The sequence below is a fragment of the Triturus cristatus genome, chromosome 1_1 (assembly GCF_964204655.1).
Source record: "Triturus cristatus chromosome 1_1, aTriCri1.1, whole genome shotgun sequence".
In the NCBI taxonomy this organism is placed as follows: Eukaryota; Metazoa; Chordata; class Amphibia; order Caudata; family Salamandridae; genus Triturus; species Triturus cristatus.
This window is the reverse complement of record NC_140579.1, coordinates 484,304,800-484,316,491: the sequence shown is the minus strand read 5'-3', so window position 1 is coordinate 484,316,491 and position 11,692 is coordinate 484,304,800. Positions and strand designations below refer to the sequence as shown.

General features: G+C 48.4%; 1 long non-coding RNA gene across 1 annotated transcript; it reads left to right on the top strand.

The window, feature by feature from the left end:
• Positions 1 to 8,060: 8,060 nt before the first annotated feature.
• LOC146870453 (uncharacterized) lies at positions 8,061 to 10,081 on the top strand. The gene is made up of 5 exons (XR_014959393.1): positions 8,061 to 8,130; positions 8,251 to 8,349; positions 8,442 to 8,555; positions 8,973 to 9,055; positions 9,507 to 10,081. It is a non-coding gene; the product is annotated as an uncharacterized LOC146870453 (long non-coding RNA).
• Positions 10,082 to 11,692: the final 1,611 nt, after the last annotated feature.

Genomic DNA, 11,692 nt, shown 5'->3' with positions numbered 1-11,692 from the left:
GGTGCAGAGTCCTCCCAGCAGTGCCCAGACATAGGAGGGGTGGGTGCCTATCACTCCCAGCAGTGCCCAGACACAGGAGGGGTGGGTGCAGAGTCCTCCCAGCAGTGCCCAGACATAGGAGGGGTGGGTGCCTATCACGCCCAGCAGTGCCCAGACATAGGAGGGGTGGGTGCATAGTCCTCCCAGCAGTGCCCAGACATAGGAGGGGTGGGTGCAGAGTCCTCCCAGCAGTGCCCAGACATAGGAGGGGTGGGTGCCTATCACTCCCAGCAGTGCCCAGACATAGGAGGGGTGGGTGCAGAGTCCTCCCAGCAGTGCCCAGACACAGGAGAGGTGGGTGCAGAGTCCTCCCAGCAGTGCCCAGACATAGGAGGGGTGGGTGCCTATCACTCCCAGCAGTGCCCAGACACAGGAGGGGTGGGTGCAGAGTCCTCCCAGCAGTGCCCAGACATAGGAGGGGTGGGTGCAGAGTCCTCCCAGCAGTGCCCAGACACAGGAGGGGTGGGAACAGAGTCCTCCCAGCAGTGCCCAGACATAGGAGGGGTGGGTGCAGAGTCCCCCCAGCAGTGCCCATGGAAAGCAAAGGGTGCAGTACCCACAGATACAATGCCCACAATTGTCAGTCAGGTGCTCAAAGACCCTGCAGAACATGCAACACATGTGTGCGAGGCTGGGAGTACACACATGCATAGTGTGGAAAAGGGAACATGTCCACATGAAGTCACGTCAATATACTCCACACACAAGTACAGTGACCACCAAGGATGCCACAAATGATGCAGGTGGAGACATTGCCCAGCATGCATGGGCAAAGTTGAACGGATCCGTCACACACCAAGGATATGTAGACACAGCTCAGCACAACATTTAGGAAACACCCTGCAGGGAAGATGTCAGGGTCCACAGAGGAAGGAACACACCTTGGGACAATGTCACCATGCAGTAAGAGCTTACATGAACAAAGTTATTTCGCAAATACCTTGTGATGGCACACAGATACCAGGGTCCACCCCATGAGCAGCACACTACTACATTTCCCAGACACCTAACACATTATCCCCACCCCAAATCATGGAGCAGCACCACCAACAGCAATACCAGAAAAGCAGTAGTGTGCAAAGGGAAAAAAACATTGCTTTATTCAGCATTAAAAAAAATTGGTTATTAAAAGTTCAATATGTACAAGGCCCATAGGGCAGTCCAAAGTCCAATTCCTGGTGGGGGACACATAGGGACGCGTGTCCCCTAGCTTGCCTGCACAGTTCATACCTCCTTTGCTTCCACAGGGGGGGGCATCATGTGGGGGTGTAGTATGGGTTAACCACTCCCTATGTACAACGCTAAGTTAGCATAACCTCGTCGGCTGTTAGAAAGCCAGCTTGCTGCTTCTGCTGCTTTTGCACGCGACACTGTTGTTACATGTTATTCATTCGAGAACTGCTGACTCGACTTTGCTTCACATGAGAACCGTCTGTTGTTTAACATCCTTAACAGTGAGCAGTGACCTTGGTCTGTACACCGTGTAAAGAACGAGTCTGGGTCACTAGACGGTGCAGGTTGTTGTGTTCAGGTTGATCGTACCACTTCTTAGCCATAACATACATACAGCTGCCAATACCTGAAAGACGAGTCCTTTAATATTGCAGAGCAGCATGTTTTCTGTTACATTCGAAACGAAGAGCTGTTGCAGGAGAGAGCCTAGCTGATCCTGTGATGTGATTCCCCTAAGCTGATCTATAAGGTATGGGGTCCCCCATGCAAGCCTAAGAGACCTTCTATTAGTCTAATAATAACTTATTAGTTGCTAGAGAAAGGAGGGTGGTCGCTTTCCACTGTCATTATTATTATGATTGCTCCTTTCATTTTCTATGGTATTGTAACAATGCTGATGGTGCTGATCCTAACCATTTGTCTGCTTGTGTTAGCCAAAGTACTGCATCTTAGGACGCGAGGTTTATAAACTCTTTAAACTTTACCGTGTCTTTGTTATTCTGTTGTGGACTGATATATAGCTACCAACGGGTATTTCGGATTCCCACCACTCCTGAGAGTATCTAAGTCGCTTGTTCTGGGTTGTCTATACATTGGGACCGCCAAGCTAAATCTCGGATAACGAATGGGACACTAAGCTAGTCAGATAGGGGTTCTTGGTTCTGAGGGGAGTTTCTGGTACACCACAATTCTCTGAGGTCCTGGTTTCCTGCGCATAGTTCTGTGCATAAGCAGAATCCCTGCAACAGGGGGGAAGGACCAGGCACCGCAGGGACAGGAGGAGCAAGGGTAGGTGTTGTGGGTGCAGGGACGGAGGACTCCACCACAGGGGGTGGGGCAGCGCCAAAAGTGGAGGTGAGAATGGCGCTGCACACGGTTGCTAGGTCCTCCAGTGTCTCCCCTGCACCCGAAGGAACCACAGGCCCCAAGGAGGGGGGGGCGGAGGGATGGGTCGCAGCGCTACTGGGGGAGGGTGTGGACAGGGGGGGGACTCAACTACCCTGACCGGGGACTCCTTCGACCGCTTGCGGGGTGGTGTCACACTGGGGCTCAGGGACAGAGCGGCCAGGAAGGATTCTTTGATGGAATCTTGGCCAGGAGAGCTGAGGGGAGTGGATTTGGAGGGAGTGGGTTGTGATGAATGTGGACTCCCACTGTGGCTGCGTGTCTTCCGTTTGCCCCCCGACCCAGTGGGTGTGCCTACTTCACCCTGTGTGTGCGTGACAGGCGGTGTGCGCTTGGCCTTCCCTGGTGGTGTGGTGCCTGTGTCTGGTGGGGTGCGTGCATGGGTACGTCTGGGTGTGCTTGGGACAGGCATGGGAGTGGGAAGTGTGGATGGTGCAGGGGTAGGGGGGGACGTAGCGCTGCAGGAGACCCACTGCTGCAGTCAGTGTCGAGTCTATGGACCTCAGCAACTGGCGTTGGTTAGACTGCGCAGCTGAGATGCCCTCCATGTATGCCTCCATCTGGGTGAGCACTCGGGTGTGGCCATGGAGGACATTAAGCATCGCAGTCTGACCAACCTGCAACTGGCGCAGGATGTCCACAGACTCGGCATTCACGGCAGCAGTGGAGACAGGGGCAGGGGGTGCGGTGCCTGGCAAGAAGGAGACACGTGGTGAACTAGCACGGCGGGAAGGGACCAGAGCAAGTGGGAGGCCGGTGATGGGAATGGAGGGGGCGGGTAGAGATCGAGTGCTGCTTTCAGCTGTGGGAGCAGCCTCCGCCCCCTCTGGGAGCTCAGCCTCGGACCCGTCAGCGTCATAGTCGGTGGTGGGACTGGACAGGTCCTCCGCCTCACTCCCCTCGGCCTCCGTGCCACTCGATGCGCCAGACAAGACAGCACTGCTGCCACTGGTGCCTGCTCCCTCCTCACGGTCCGTGCCAGTGTCTCCCTCGGAGTCCCCTGACGATGCTGTGGGCAAGGTGAAGAGACAGGAAATAATCAGACACCTGTATACATATGTCACATGAGTCAAATCTACATAGGTCACAGTGCGTAGCCTGAAAAGCAACATGAGTAACATCTACAATACAAGGTACATATGTAGGCCCTGCAACACACAGCTGGTTGACCCACCATGCCACTGAGAAACAATGGAGAGCATGACCCAACAGCAAATTACTTGATATCAAATTGGACAGAGGAGCCAGGCTTTGGGGACAATCGTGCACCGCATCTGTACCACACAGAGTTGCCAAAAAAGGGATGAGCAGGAACCATGTCTATTAACTTTTTGCACATGCTGCAAAGCTAATACATTAAAACATGCCCAACATGACTGGGTCACTGCACCTTGAGTGTATGTCCAGACAAACATCACACACAGGCCAGACCTAGCAAGGAGACTTCAGATTTGGACATGTAGGCCTTGCCCGCACAAACCATCCCCTACCTGAGACAATGTGATTGAGACAGAGGAAGTACTTACACCTCTTACTCTGGGATAAAAATACATGGCCTGCACTAAATCCTGATTGTACACAAACTACCCCTGGTGCGCCTGTCCACATATATCATTGACAATCAACCATCATCAGATTGTCGTTCCAAGACACACAGGCACTGCCCACTGTGAGTATGCACAAGCAAAATTGGGTCACACTGTACAGTGGACACATGTAGCACAGTTTACGTCAATACAGATGAGGCCAGGGTACAATGCCACAGAGCCCAACCTATGCCGAAGACACAGAGAATGTTCACATTGTTGGATGACACACATGATACCTAGGAAAAGGTGCCCCAGGGCACGCTAGTGGCCACACTCCTCCATGGTCCTGGATGGATATGACTGCAACTGAAGCAACCGTCCCTGCACTATGCATTACTCCCACTCATGCACATCATGTCAGAGGGCACAACATTGGACATGCATGCTGGAAGGCAGTACACTTTTAAGACACACTCCTATGTCGGGACTCAGCATCAGTGCCAACTGACATGGACCCCACAATGACTGAACTGGCCAGGGCACAGCCAAGTTCCCAAAACCTGTTACACACCACCCCCACACATGATGCTGCAAGCATTGGGCACTTGGATTAACTGCCAGCCTAGATTACCTTGTGCAAGAGTGACTCCACACAGACCAGGGAACACATGGCAAGGAGGGGAAGGGAGGAAGAACAGCACCGGTTTACTTTGGGGAACTGGTTATGCACTGCACATTTAAACCCTGGCAGTGTATCCATGCAACTGCGCACTTCCAAAAGCTGGTGACACACAACAAACACACATGTACCTACCCCCTTCCTGCTGCTGCTTCTCCTGTAAGCGCCTATCCAAGTCGGGGAAGACCACCGCCAGCACACGCTTATGGATGTGGGTCAGATGCCGGCGCCCACGGTTCTTCTGGCTCTCAGGTGAGTCCCCCAGCAGGACCCGTGCAATCCTCCTCGTCCAGCACCGGATATCCTGCCAGCGTTTCCTCACCTGGGCTAGGCGCCGCTTCCGACCCTCCGTCATCCTCACGGCACTGACGGCTTGCTTCCATATCTCTCCCTTGGCATGGACGCCTACCTGTGAGGATGCAAAAGTGAGAAGACTTTAATACACCTGAGCAATGACACAGAGACACACATATTAACAATTAGTCTTGTTTGAACAGGCCATGGTATGCAGGCAACTCATTGCACCTTTTGTCATAGGGACATTATCCTCTGGGGAAGGCAAAATGCACTACGTGGCATTGAAAGTACACAGGTGGCATGAGGGGTGCCACACAATCAATGATCCTGGATCACACTGTGCATCACAAGCTACACAAGGATTATGGACAGCACCTCAAAGCAGTCACATGCCCCAGCCCACTGACGCAACCTCAGCAGAGTACACAGACACACATAGGCACAGGACAATCACCTGCCATTGCCAACTGCGGGTACAAACCTCACTCTGCCCATGTGCCACTAGACTGGGGGGTGTCACAGGTGTGGGGCTGGCTCAGCACAGCAGTCACACAGCACTGCTCCCTGCTCACATCACATGGGCAGGGTATATCCATCCCTCATGCAGCTGGTGTGCAACACTCCCCATATGCACTCACCCACATGACAGGGGACTTACACACACACACCAATGTCCAGGGGATGAACACATCATTTGGACACTCACAGCACAGGTACACTAAACAATCACACATCTATGGGTACTGTCACCTGTCACACTGGGGGGACCACAGAATCACATCAGGACTGTAGCAACAACATTCCCAGGAGGAGTAGCCAGGCAGAATGTGGCATGCACCATGCATTGATTGTCACAGTAAGCACTATGCAAGTGAGGAGTGCACACAGGAACTACAGCATGCTCTGCATGGGAGACATGAGGCCTTCCCCACCCTGGGACCCACTCTAAACAACATTGCATGTCTGTCACACAGGGACACAATGCCAGAAGTCACAGTCACAAAAAAGGGGCACAGTCTAAGCTAGTGGAGTCAGCACTCACCTGCTCCCCTGGTCGACCATACAGCATTGTGTACTGTGGGAGGATCACATCCACCAACGCCATAGTCTCCTCCATGGTGAATGGCTGGGCCTTCTCCACAGACCTGGACATGGTGCCAGAGGAATCACGAGCAGTGTTGTGGATTGAAAGGATGTGCAGGCAAGTGCTCTCTCATGGGACCTGGCTGCCTTATATCTGCCTTGCTGGCCTGTTTCATTTACAGGAGTACAGAGTGATTGGTCAGTCACATTAGCATCCTACGTTTCCTCCAATCCCTTTAAACCTACCCCAGTGAGTGGCTTTGCATGGTTTAAAAATTGAACATGATGTCAAGTCAACAACCACTTTGCAACAAAGTATATTGTTTCCAACCGACTTCTGCTGGCCACCTGATGCAATAATTCAAACTTTAAACTCAGTCTCCATGACAACCAGCATGCATTTAGGCCCTTATCCTTGTCCCTCATGTGTCCCCTATGTTATTTCAATATTTACACACAGGTACGGTCCGTTCCACGGCCCTAGGGCACCCCAAATGCAGTGATACGGACCGTACACGCGTGTGTAGGGTCCCTATCACAATGGGAGTGCTGGCGTATGTGTACGCCATAGTGATACGGACCGTACACACGTGTGTAGGGTCCCTATCACTATGGGAGTGCTGGCGTATGCGTACGCCATAGTAATACGGACCGTACACACACGAATACCTTTTAGTCAGTTCCTACGCTTGCGCAGAAATTGTACTACTATCAATGACTATCTCGTCCATGCTGAAACTATGAAAGAGAAATTCATCCAAAGAGGATACCCCCGAAGAATGGTAAAGAACGCTCTTAAGAGAGCCCGCTACTACAACCTTGACTCTATGTTCCAACCCAAATCGCAAAACCAGCTAGATAAGTTAGTCTGTGTCACTAAACATTCTGTGATGAACAACAAAATCAGGCAAATTGTAAATTCACAATGGCATTTGCTCAATTTAGACTCGGAAACCACCCACATCCCCAAACCTCTTTTTGCATTTCGCAGAAACAAAAACTTGCGAAATTGGATAGTCAAAGCTAAACAGCCTGAATTCAAGGGCTGGACGCAAAAGTCTATTGAGGGATTGGTCCCCATCAAAGGCAATCATAAGTGTGGTACTTGCCATACATGTGCCCACGCTATAGTTGGTGACAACATCTGCATAAATGACTACAAGGTCAACATGAAAGACATGACCAACTGCAGGACTTCGAACTGCATCTATGTCATCCAATGCCCTTGTTCTCTCACCTATGTAGGCGAAACTGCTAGAGAAGTAAGGATACGCATAGGTGAGCACAAATCTAACATCAGACGATCCAAACATGGAGCCCCCTTAGTGGATCATTGGGTTCAAAAGGGCCACTCGGAAATTGACCTTCGCTGGACGATTTTGGAAAAGATCCGTGTACAAAGAGGAACCGACAGTAATAATGTACGCAGGAAACGAGAAGTTTTTTGGATATTTGTCCTTAAATCTAAGGACAAAGGTCTGAACGAATCCCTACCCTGGGAAAATGCCATCTGTTAAGCCTTTTTTAGGCTGCCCCTATGTTTATACATCTTGATCTTAATGTAAGAAATTATACAGAGGCGCTGCGAGAAATGCAGCCCTATAATTTTTTCCACTGTGGTTCGGTTACTATCACTTGTATAATCTGGCTTATTTTCTTTGCATGTCCTTTATTGGAAAATGCAGTCTGCTGCTACAATATATAATTTTTATTTAATTCTATAGATCTATTTATTCACTTGTATTATTTAGTACACCTCTGTTTTCACATACTCTCTTGACTCTTGCTTAAATCTTGTTCATAGGGTTTCTTCCGATAATACGTCTATCGCTTTGCAACACTTTTCATTTTATTATTTATTTTTCTAATCTTTTACTCTTCTGGTTCACTGATTTTGCAGTACTTTGAATTTGTATTACTATACGACTTTTTAGTCTTTGGGTAATTTACTGCCCAACGTTTCCACTAAGGCAGACTCGCTCCCCTCCTCCTTATTTCCGATGATGCTCAATCAGTGACACGCTAGCCCATTGGCCTATTTAAACGGCCTTTGAACACCGCGTGTGCTCTCCGGACCGATCCGTTTCACCTGAGGCCTTACTTTCCGTTCAGAGCCCTCTGGACTGACAACTCGTGCGATATCAGGTACTTACATCAGAGCCGATTTTCTTTTCTTTTCGTTTCTTTTCTTTCTCTTTATCCTAGCGCCTGACATTTTTGATTCCTATATTTCTTTAATGCACTATTTTTTACCTATTCTTATAGCCTTGGTCCAATCCTATCACGACGGGTATTTCCGTGTTATTTACCAGGATGCATCCACATTATTTCTCTATGGCTCATTAAAGCCCCGTTTTCTATCAGGTAGTGCTTGCCATTTTTCTGTTATCTTTTCACTTTGTCTGTCTGTACATATCCGTGTCATGTTTACTTAATTCCTTAATTTATCTTTGTAGGTTCGTCAGCCTAATTATCTCTTGCCTGGCATTCTATCATTCAGGGATTCGCCTCTGACTCCGATATTTCAGGGATTCGTTTCTTACTCCGAGAGCGCCCTTTTCTTTGCCCAGGTGATTTGAGCATATTTTTGCCTCTTTGAATGAGCACATATATGCATATTTTGTGCTTCTTCAGCTTTCTATTTATCCGTGTTCCTGTTCCTTTGGTACCATCTTTGAAGGATGTCTGTTTTAAACAATCCCTGTTATACGCTATTATGTGTTGTGTTTCTGTGTTTTATCCCCTTATCTCCTTAGAAAGTGAGTCAGCATGGTTTTTCGTCTCTAATTCGTTTTTTCAAAACTGCATTGTTTCACCCATTTAACTATCTAGAGGCCTAGCCTCGACTCCAAAGCTTGTCGATAGTTTGAATTTTCGTCCTAATGGCCCATTTAGGCAGCATTTAGTTTTCAGGGCCTGTACGTCCTTTCAGGGCGCGTTTCCTCCTGATTAGTTTATTTTCATTTTCTGTATATTTGTTCCTTTAGGCAGATTTATTTCAAGCAAGTGCATCGATTGATTGCTTTTTAACCTGAGCTATCTTGCTCATACCTTCTATGTGACCTCACAGGTGAGCGCCAATTATTTTTTGCCTTTCCCCCTCCCCCCTCTTCCCCCTACCCCCTCCTTCTCCCCTCCCTCTCCCTCCTTTGCCATTCCCTGGGATAAAAATAATTTCCTTTGACCACGTGCCACCTTTGTACTGAAGAAAAAAGATAAAAATTAAGAAAGAAGTTGCTCTTATTATGTATATATCTCCCAATTTAATTTAATTTTTTCTGTTTCAGTTCTTGTATATGTCTTCCCTCTTGAATCACGGTGTTTTTTTGGGAATGTCCAGTGTTAGCCGCATTTTAACCTATTTTTATGTAGAGAAAAACATTCCTTACCATATTTTTGTGCTTTGTCCAACACTTGTGACTAATGACTTCTGTATGATATGCTCATTGATTTATATGACGGATGTTATTAATATCGCATGTTGATCTGTTATCTCAATATATTGTTATTTTCTTTGATAGGTCCCAGTTTTAACCCATTCTAAGACTTTTGATTTCTGTTTGCCCTGAGGAAGGTGGCACCAAAATTTCGGTGCATTCACCGAAACGCGCGTCGGCGCCTACATGAGGCCTACTCAAGCCCTAATTCCTCTATTTTGAACACGTGTCGCTTGACACAATATTGAATATCCATATGATTCTGTGTCCACATCGACTTTTGTTTACATATTTTATATCTTTTGGGATTTAATACATCTTGCTTATGCGAATGTGTGAATTTAATGTCTATGGTGTTGAATGATCTCGGCATGAATGTGTAAGTTTGTGTGTGACTGAGCAGGTCTGGGACCATGATTAGTATACCTATTTTTATTTGAAAGGTTACTTTGTATTAATAGCCAACCAGTAAATGTACTGAATTTATTTCTTCAAAATTAATCTAATTTAAAAATAAAACTCTTATAAATTTGATTCTTGTTTATGTTTTGAACTTGATTATCTGTATTTTTCTTTGCTGTCCTAGTCCAAGTTGTGATATACCAAAAAACGATACTTTGTACGTTTTGAAATCTATAGGTAGAGATATCCCTTTTTCGTATTTATTCTGTCCTTTTTCTATGACATGTGACCTGTGCATCTAGTGTTCCGCAACCTGTCTGTACAATAAACATCCTTCTTCTGCACATATGTGGATGTCTGTAACTCCTGTAATGCGTCTGCCTGTTCACTTACACTGGCCCACAGCTAGTTTCATGGCATGGCATATTGAGGTTGAGAATCGACGTTTGTAGCTGGCTCTTGGTAGGAGTGTCACCTGCCTGGCATACGTGTGCAGGGCATATTGCACAGACCTGACTCTGTATGTAGCATATGTGTATTGCCTGTTGAACATGTGCTCAGTACATAGACATTGGTGGTGTACTGTACTCACTCTTCGTTGTCCCTTCAAATTCACTGCAGGGCTCCGCCTCTCCCTCGACCAATTCCGGACTTGGCTGACCTGAGGGAACATGACTGTATACGCCGCTACCGCTTCCCCCAACAGTTGATTGAGGACTTGACGACACGGCTGGCACCACACCTCCAATCGCTACACAGGTATCCTACTGCACTGACACCCAAGATGAAGGTGATGGCAGCCCTACATTTCTTTGCCACGGGTACCTTTCAATATACCATTGCTCATGTTGGTGGCATGTCCCAAACCATGTTCAGCCGGGTTCTGCATGATTTTTTAGAGGCCATGTTGGATCACCTGGATGAGTTCATTAAATTCCCAACTCCTGAGCAGTTGACAGGTGTCAAGCGTGAGTTCTATGCCCTGGGAGGGATGCCCCATGTCATTGGGTCCATAGATGGAACACATGTGGCTTTGGTACCACCACAGGCACAGGAGGTAGCATATAGGAACCGCAAGCATTACCACTCCAATAATGCCCTTGTGGTGTGTCTTGCCAACATGGTGATTTCACATGTCTGTGCTCGTTTTCCAGGATCAGCACACGATGCCTACATCATGAGGCGTAGCAGGGTGCCTGAAATGATGCTGCAGCTGCGCAACGAACGAGCATGTATTGTTGGTGGGTATACTCTGGCAGTCCTGTATTTAACGTCATCTTCCTGTCTTACTGCTTCTCCTGACCCACTTTTGTCCATGATGTTTCCATGTAGGGGACGCTGGCTATCCCAACATGCCATGGCTGATCACGCCTCTCCGCAACCCCAGCACGGCTGCCGAGCACCGCTACAACAACGCCCATGGGTGGACCAGGCGAGTGATAGAGAGGACGTTTGGCCTCCTGAAGCGCCGATTCCGTTGCCTCCACAAGACCGGTGGCACACTCCCATATGCACCGGTGAAGGTCTGCAAGATCTTCCTCATGTGCTGCATGCTGCACAACATGGCAGTGGAGAAATCTGTGCCACTCATCCTGGATCCGGATGAGCAGGACCATCCACCCGTGGAGGATGAAGGGCTTGGTCACGAGGCAAGTGATGTGGAGGAGGAGGAGGCGGTAGAGGACATCCAGAGTCGGCTCATACGCAACTTCTTTGCTTAGTGGTGAGTTCCAGTGTCTGAGTGTGCACGCATTGGGCCGTGTGTGGCATGTGTTGCAATGTGTGTGTCCATCTGCATGTCTGCCAAGTGAGTCAGATGTGTGTTTGGATGTGTCACTCGAGTGATGGTGCAATAGAAGAATGTTTTT